We start from the raw sequence: 8134 nt of genomic DNA, 5'->3' as shown, positions 1-8134 counted from the left end.
CAAATTTTTTTTTTTTTTAAGCAATTGGGGTTAAGTAACTTGCTCAAGGTTACACGGCCAGTTATTTCTGGGTGTGGTGCTGAGTGTCTGAGCCCGGGATTTGATCTCCAGGTCGTCCCAACACTGGAACTGGTGCTCTTACTCGCTGAGCCACCTGGCCGTCCCTCATTCCCAAATTTTAATGATTATTCAATTCTTAACACATTATTCATTAAAAGAGAAAAGATAACTTTAGTTTTAAAAAATAATAACCAAGATAAGAGGAAGAAGGAAAAGAAAAGTTTCTCCCACACAATAAATCATTTCCATGCAAAGAACTCTCATTTCTATTTTTGTTCCAGTCTAGGTAAGCTTTACACACAAGGGACCATCATTCAGAAGCTGACAAGGTCACCTGCCTGCTCAGAAATCTCAAGTGGCTTTTTATTGCTTCTAATATAAGTTCTTCAAGCTAGGTTTTTAAAGCCCTACACAAACTGGCTCCTATCTACCTTTCCAGGATTATTTTATATCACTCACTTTCATAAATTCTGTGTCCTGGGTAAACTAGACTACTAGTTGTTTTTGGACTCAATTCCCTCTTTTGTTGTATGGTTGTAAAAAATAAATGGATATTATTCAAAGGCAATATGCAAAATATTGCTCTTAAATTTTGAGCAATTTTAATAGCTCTTATTAGAAGCTCTTAAAGAGCATGTTTAAATTCTTGTTAGATATATTGTGGTGGCTGTTGACTATAGAGAGGTGAAGCTTTTCAAGGACCATTCAAGTCCACAATGAAACCTCATCAGTCATAACACTGAAGATTAAAAAAATGAAAAACAATACCAAGGACTAACAAAAAGTCAGTGAAAAAGCCTAATTAATCCTTAGAAAACTAACAAAGACAAGCAGTTTTGTTAGAGACCTGGCAGCTGGAGGGGTTATTATTATTGATTCTTTACAGGTAAGCTCAAACTTCTTGAAGGAAGAACAGTGAGAAGACCAGTAAACAAATGAACAAACGTGGAACCACTGCCATGAATAAAAGAAACACTTGTTATGAGCAAGACTGATAAACCTCACCTTTTCATTTAAGGTCATACTTAAACCTTTTTCAGAAAAAGTGTAAATGAGCTTGTAACACAAGATTTGGGAATCTTCATCAGAATGTAAACTATCCACCCTAAAAAATGTTTCAGGGATCTTTTTAGTTCCAGTAGGGCTAGAAGTCTTATCCCCACTAAAGAGAACCCTATTTGCTTCAGTTTCCTTATCTGTAAAAATGAGCTGGAGAAAGAAATGATAAACCACTCTAGTATCTTTGCCAAGAAAATCCCAAATGGGGAATTGAAGATATGACTGAGAAGATTGAGCAGCAACAACAAATGTGCCAGGCACTGTGTTAATAACTGGGGATACAAAAGACAAAAATGAAACAGTCCCTTTCCTCAAGAAGCTTACAATCTACTGAGGGTAAAACACACACACATATATAAGCATATACAAAACAGATTCAAGGCACATTTTTTTTCTTCTTTGCAGGTGTGTGGGAGGGGACTAGTAGCAGAAGACATCAGAAATCTTCCTTAAATGGTGGGGCATGGCCTGAGGTGAGCTCTGATAAAAACACTGATACATTGAGAAGAATTGTTTCAGAAATACAGAAATTCCCAAATGGAGATGAAATATTTGGTATTGGGAAATGTTAACTTGACTTTGTACCATGCCACAGTTCACAAGAATTTAAGAAATTTATCCAAAGGGAGAGATAAGTATGCTTTAATGGCTTGGGAAAAGGAGAAGAGCTAGTCCCAAACTAGTCACATGAGGCTATCTGCCGTAGACAATGCACATTTCTCAACATTCCAATCCCAGGCTATGGACCATACAGGTAGGGACTATGATGTGACTGAAGGAAAACAAATGCACCCACTTGTCCCTATAAAACCCTTGCACCGAGCTAAAAGCATCATGTAGGCGCTTGGGTTTGAGAAGTTCTCCATTCAGGGATAAGGAGATCATCTCCTTGAGACACAGTTGTATCCTTCTGTCTGCAGTGATGGCAAACTAGACATGGCCTTTGCCATATGTCTTTCTTCCCTTGCCATATCCCCTTCCTCATGTCCCCAGCTGTGTAAACTTAGGCCTTATGCCCTCTCTTGTGTAAGTTAAAATGTAGCTGTAACAAAATCCTGCAATGTGCTCACTTTGGCAGGATACATATTAAAACTAGAATGAAACCGGGAAGACTAGTGTGGTCCCTGCACAAAGGTGACTCGCAGATTTATGAACTGCTCCATATTTTAAATGCCAAGTCCTAATCATTCGGTCATGCTCTAATGTAACTGTTTGATTCTTAACTGTGATGATGAAGAATGGTTGCGTTGCTGATAATCACAGACCAAGAAAAATTGTTGTAAAGCAGAGTAAACAAGTAGGTATAAGGAGCCCCTGCCTTGATGCTCAATTTAAAGTTCAGGAAAAGAGCTCTGCAGAATAATCTGCTTCCAAAGTATCAGTTTGGGTCCAATGTGTTCCAACCTCAGCATCCTATATGGCATCATGGGTCATGACAGCTAAAAACATACAGGAAGAAAAATCCTGGGATTCTTTTTTAAGGGTGCAAAGAATGCATACAAATAAAATGTTGTAGTGGCGGGGAAACCTACATTTCTTTAGCACATTACTTATTAGTCTGCCTCTTTTGTGAAGGCTTCTTAAGTCCCCAAATCCTTGTAACAGGCTGTGAAAGGGACTAAAGCAAACAATAAGGGAAAAGGCATTCAGGTCTGTGGTTGTAGAGGGGAAAGAACTAAACTAGATAAAAGAGACAAATGAAGAAAAACTGGAGTTAACGAGAGAGAAGATGAGCTCCAATAAGGGGCCCTGCACAAGGATGACACTCAAAACTCATGAAGCATTCCCTATTTTTAGGTGTTCTTCCATACCATGACACTGGTCTCTTAGCTGTTCTACAAACGAGGCACTCATCTCGCTCTAGGCATTTTCTCTGGCTGTCCTCCATGCCTGGAACGTTCCCCTTCCTCACCTAACCACTTACTGGCTTCTCTGGTTTCCTTTATGTCCCAACTAAAATCCCATATTCTACAGGAAACCTTTCCCAACCTCTCTTAATTCTAGTGCCTTCCTCCTGTCAATTATTTCCTACTTATCCTGTAGATAGCTAGCTTTGCATATATTTGCTTATATGTTTTCTCTCCCATTTAGATTGTAAACTCCTTGAGGACAGGGGTTGTCTTTTGTCTCTTTTTGTATCTTCCGCACTTAGCACAGTGCCTGGCACACAGTAGGCACTAAATAAATGTTAACTGGTTGAACTGTGTTTGAAGTAGGTAGAAGAAATGAGGCAACAATCAAGACCCAAAGTGAGAAGAAATAGAAGCAGTTATTTGGAGTAGCTTAGGCCAAACAGAGGAAAAGAAAGTTAATTTGAAAGTGCTCTTGATTACACTCAGGTACATAAAAAGTGTAGCTGAAAACTGGAATGTTAACAGTAAAAGACTAAGATGCAACATAACCAAGTCACCCCCCAAAATACACAAAGACAAGCCCTTTTTGAAATAATTTTCTCTCTCCCAGATTAATATTGAATTTAACTGTGCTACGGTCATTATTACATAGTGGTAGATCAGGCATATATAACATAGAGTCTGTGGGCCACTAGCAGGCCTCCAAAGCAGCCCAAGGGTGGTATGTTGTATAGGCCTGTTTTATAATCTCTACATTTTTCATGGGCCAGCCAAAATCCTTTGGTGGGCCATATATCATGCAGGCCTATGGTAGACCCATGGTCTAGGTAGTCCTAGGCCAAATCCTGCAAACAATTCAACAATCTGCTGTTTCCTTTCCTTGCAAATCCTAAATCCGCTAGTTCTGAAAAGAAGTCACTCCTTGTACCAATATGTATGTGGATACTGAAGTAAACAGGGTACACTTACTATTGCTTGAATTAATTTTGCAGCTTCTGGGATCTCATTTAAAATATTAAATTAAGTTGAGGGTAGAATTGTAAAAAAAAATTCTACTACTATAATTTTATTAAATGACAAATTTGAATACAGGACACTTCCTTTGTTCAATAGTTCTTACCCTTCCACTGTTTATGCTGCTGTTACTTCTTGTTCACCCACTTCTATCCTTCCTATAGCATTTGCTCCCAGCAGCATCTGAGGAGCTAGTACCCAGAAGGAGGATTAGGTCTGATCTGCTTGGGCAGAACTAGATTAAGTAATGGGAAGTCACAGGGCAGCTGACTAGCTCAACGAAATGAAAAGCTCACTAACAATTAGAGCTGCCCCAAAGTGGAAGGGGTTGCACCAGGGGATCAGCATGTTGCCCATCTCTGGAAATTTCAAGTTGGGACTAAATGACAGCCTTTATCAGAGATGCTGGTTTCCTGAATTCCTGGGGAAAGGGATTCTTCTTCAGATACAGGTGAATTGCATGGTCTTGCTGAGATTTTTTTCCAATTCTAAGACTCTTAATGGTAACCTCCTATCTTCCATCAAGTCTTTGAGATGTCAATTACTGCACATTAGAGATTCTTGCATGAAATTCTGAGCAATCTAGTTCACCTCTTATTTAGGCACTGGCATTAATACTGAAGCTTCTATAAATTTTTGGTTTGGTCATTTCCCACCATTTACTAGTTACTTGACTAAGTGGATCAATAATTGTGTTATCCCATTTTCCTCAAGCATTCCCTCTAAGCTATCCAAGTGGAACCAATATCAACCTGAGAGTTCCATGTTAGAGTTATTAATTTTCCTCAAATTTTAATTTGGAAACTTTAGCTCTTTTTTTGGGGGGGGGCAGTGGGAGCTGGGGATGTTTAGCAGCAGAAATTTGGTTCAAGTGGAATCTAACATTCCTCCTCAAGTTCCATCTACTTCTAAAAATATTCAGATTTCTAATAAATCTAAAACCTTACTTTTTTTGCACATGTAGAGAATGTGGAGGCCCAGACGTCAGTCTAACAATCAGAACATTAGCTTCTGGGATCTCCTTACTGTAGTCACTATGTGATCCTCCTTTCAGTCCTTCACGTTCCATGTGTTGAGGTGTTTACTTCCATGGTCACAAGACACAAACAATCAGGATGGACATGGAAAGAGAGTGAGAATGAGGTCCTTGGCTCATGGAGGAGGACCTTGTATGTTCATGTCCCACCTTTGCTACTCACTACCTGTGTGACTGAGGACAAGGTACAACCTCTCTGGGCCTGACGTCTTCACGTGCAAAATGAGGAGATAGGAGTAAAGAGGCTGCTTCACCTTCACCCTAGTAGTCCATAGTAGAGTCTAAGCAAATATAAAAGCACTTAGATGCCAACTGGCAAGCAAAAGAAGCAAGTGGGAAATCTGAGGAAGAAAGTCAGGGAGCCAGCAAAGGAAGGGAAATACAGGAGAGTTACATACTAATTCTAAACTTGACCTTGCTTCTCTCTCTCTTTTTTTTTTTTGCTTTTTGGAGGGGGGAAGGCAGGGCAATTGGGGTTAAGTGACTTGCCCAAGGTCACAGGGCTAGTGAATGTTAAATGTCTGAGGCCAAATTTGAACTCAGGTCCTCCTGATCCAGGGCTGGTGCTCTATTCATTGCGCCACCTAGCCACTCCAATTTTGCTTCTTAAAGATTCTATTTTTGGGGAAGTTTTCTTGATGCCTCTTGTTTTTCTATCATAGTCCTCTGACAATATGCCCATGCCAGCCTCAATGAGCAGTCCACTACAACACAGAAAGGAGCTCAGGAAAACAGACCAACAGCCTCTTCATAGAATAACATATGTCATATCCTGTACCCTTCATCTTCCCACCTCTTTGAAAAGAACCAAGTATGTGTCATCATCTGTTCTCTGGAACCAGCATTGGTTATTACAGTTAACAAGAGGTCCTATGGCTGCCTTTCAAAATTGTTTTCATTTACTTAATGTAATCATTGCATATATTATGCTCTGGCTCTAATTTTGCTGTATCAGTTTATAAAATCTTTTCTAAAAAAACAAAAAAGTTTTTCTGAATTCCTCAATATTAACTGTTTCTTTACTGTCTAATAAAATCACATTACATTCATATATACTACAATGTTTCCAGTCATTTCCCATTTGATGGGTATTCACCTTAATTCCAGTTTTTTGATACAACCACAGGGTGACTGGAATATTTTGGCAAACAAGGGTACTTCACAAGAGTTTCCCAAAAGTAAGTCTTCATCATTTCATAGGATTCAGAGTTGGAAGGGATCTCCAGGAATAGTTTAGTACAATGTCCTTGATATAAAGATGAAGAAACTAAGGAGGGAGGGGAGTAATATGCCAAAGTCATGCAGGATATTATGCAGCAGAGCTGGGATTCATACTCAGATCTTCTGATTCCAAATCCAGTAATGTTTTCCATACATTGCCCATTTTCCACTCTGGGTTATCACTTCCCCTCAAAGTGGCTACCTGAAAGCCATGTGGCTAAAAGCTGTTCTACCTTGCTGACAGACCAAACCAAAGCAATATCAGGCAACTTGCGCATTTTCCCAAGAATCATCTATCATCACTACAGATGATCTGGAAAGCACTTCATCATATTTGAAATGGGTCTGTGAGCCTGGTTCAGGAGGATAAAATTGGATGACACTCTCAGTATCAGGCTCCATTTGAAAGCATACTTTTGGTAGGAGGCCCTCCCAGAATATTCCTCATTTATTTCTAACACCTACCATGTAACACTCACTGGCAGAGGCTATGAGCCTTCATTAGTAGGCTGAAGTCTTGGCAGCATGTCCAGAACAGACTTGGAATCCCTTGAATGTCTGTTTTCTCTTTCCTGGATCCTTTATTTGGGGTAGGTCTGGTACTGTCTTTCCCCTTCTCTTCTGCAATGTGTGTCCCTGCTCCAGCTTCATGACATGGGCATCAAGGCTAGTACTACTCAGTAAAATGGAAATGCTGCCTTGAAAACACCTGCTTTAATAAACCAGTCAATACCTGACTGGTGTCAGAGGCCAGAGATGCTTTTTGCCCTCTGTTCTCTCTATTCTTAGGCCTCCCTTAAGCAGCATGCTTACATCCCTTACCATCCCTACACAGTCCTTAAGTTCTACTTCAGTTTCATAATTATTTATAGATCTCCTTTTGGTAGGACTGCTGGAATATCACCATCATGGTTGCAGGTTCCCATGGCTTTCATAACCCCTGTGTAGCACAAAGGCCCTTTATTTCTCTTGCTGAAATATCTCTGGTCCTGTATGATGCAGCTCACTGGCCAATGGATGGTCTCCTTTGTTTATCCCCCTTTAGGCCGTGATTCAGACCTTCTCACTCTGGGACATCTAACTTCCCCTGTGGCCTTCTCACCTTGGAATCTTTCTCCTTCTCCCATGTGAGAGTTTCTCACGAAGTCTATTTTAGGGAGACACCCAGGCCAGCCAACCCTCCTTCCCTTCCTGGTTGTGCTTCTGACTTGTGGGACTTCAACCTTACCCCCCAGAGGGCGCTGTACCTCCATCCCTGCCCCTCTCCTCTCCCTTTTAGGTAGTCTTTTCTCAGTACAATGTATGCTCCTTGAGAACAGGAACTCTCTTTTTGCTTGTATTTGTATCCCCAGGGCTTAGTACGGGGCCAGGCACATATTAAATGTCTAATAAATGCTTGCTATCATTTTTGCTTTATTTTCCTTCTTCTGGGAAGTCAATTGTTGCTCCTGATGACAAAAAATTTTGGCCTTGTTAAGTAACCCACCTAATGAGGATTTTCACACTTAGTTACAAAAGTCAGTCAGTCAATCAGCATTTATTAATCACCTATTATGTGCCAGGCATTGTGTTAAGCCCTGGGGATACAGAAAAGTAAAAGAGCATCCTTATTCTCAAGGATCTGTGATTTCACTAGAGTGAGGGACAGACTAGAAGACAGACAAAGCCGCAGCAGTCATCCGGGTCTTTGGACAAGGACACCTAGTCCACCCTGGGCCCACACCTGCCCTGAGCTTGCACTGCTGGCACAGGCCTGAGGGCCCTTCATCCTCCCACCAAAGCTGATGAGGGTCAGACAAGGACTTATCCGTATACATATTTAAAGCTGCCCCCAGGCGTCTCCCGGATCTGTTCACATGTGCAGGCAGCCTTGGGAGGCAGACATCTCCAC

The 8134-nt window shown here is 40.8% G+C and overlaps 1 protein-coding gene and 1 non-coding gene across 2 annotated transcripts in view; one reads left to right on the top strand and one right to left on the bottom strand.

Moving 5' to 3' along the window:
* The window catches only part of TBC1D22B (TBC1 domain family member 22B), a 119099-nt gene that overhangs the window by 5222 nt on the left and 105743 nt on the right, over window positions 1–8134 (bottom strand). The window lies entirely within an intron of this gene.
* On the top strand, window positions 2182–2288 carry LOC138150348 (U6 spliceosomal RNA). Its single transcript, XR_011165556.1, has one exon. It is a non-coding gene; the product is annotated as a U6 spliceosomal RNA (small nuclear RNA).

Source organism: Petaurus breviceps, unplaced genomic scaffold (assembly GCF_028583685.1).
Source record: "Petaurus breviceps papuanus isolate PSGF00001 unplaced genomic scaffold, PetGlider_PUasm1.0 90865, whole genome shotgun sequence".
Lineage (NCBI taxonomy): Eukaryota > Metazoa > Chordata > Mammalia > Diprotodontia > Petauridae > Petaurus > Petaurus breviceps.
This window is presented reverse-complemented; position numbering and strand designations above follow the sequence as displayed.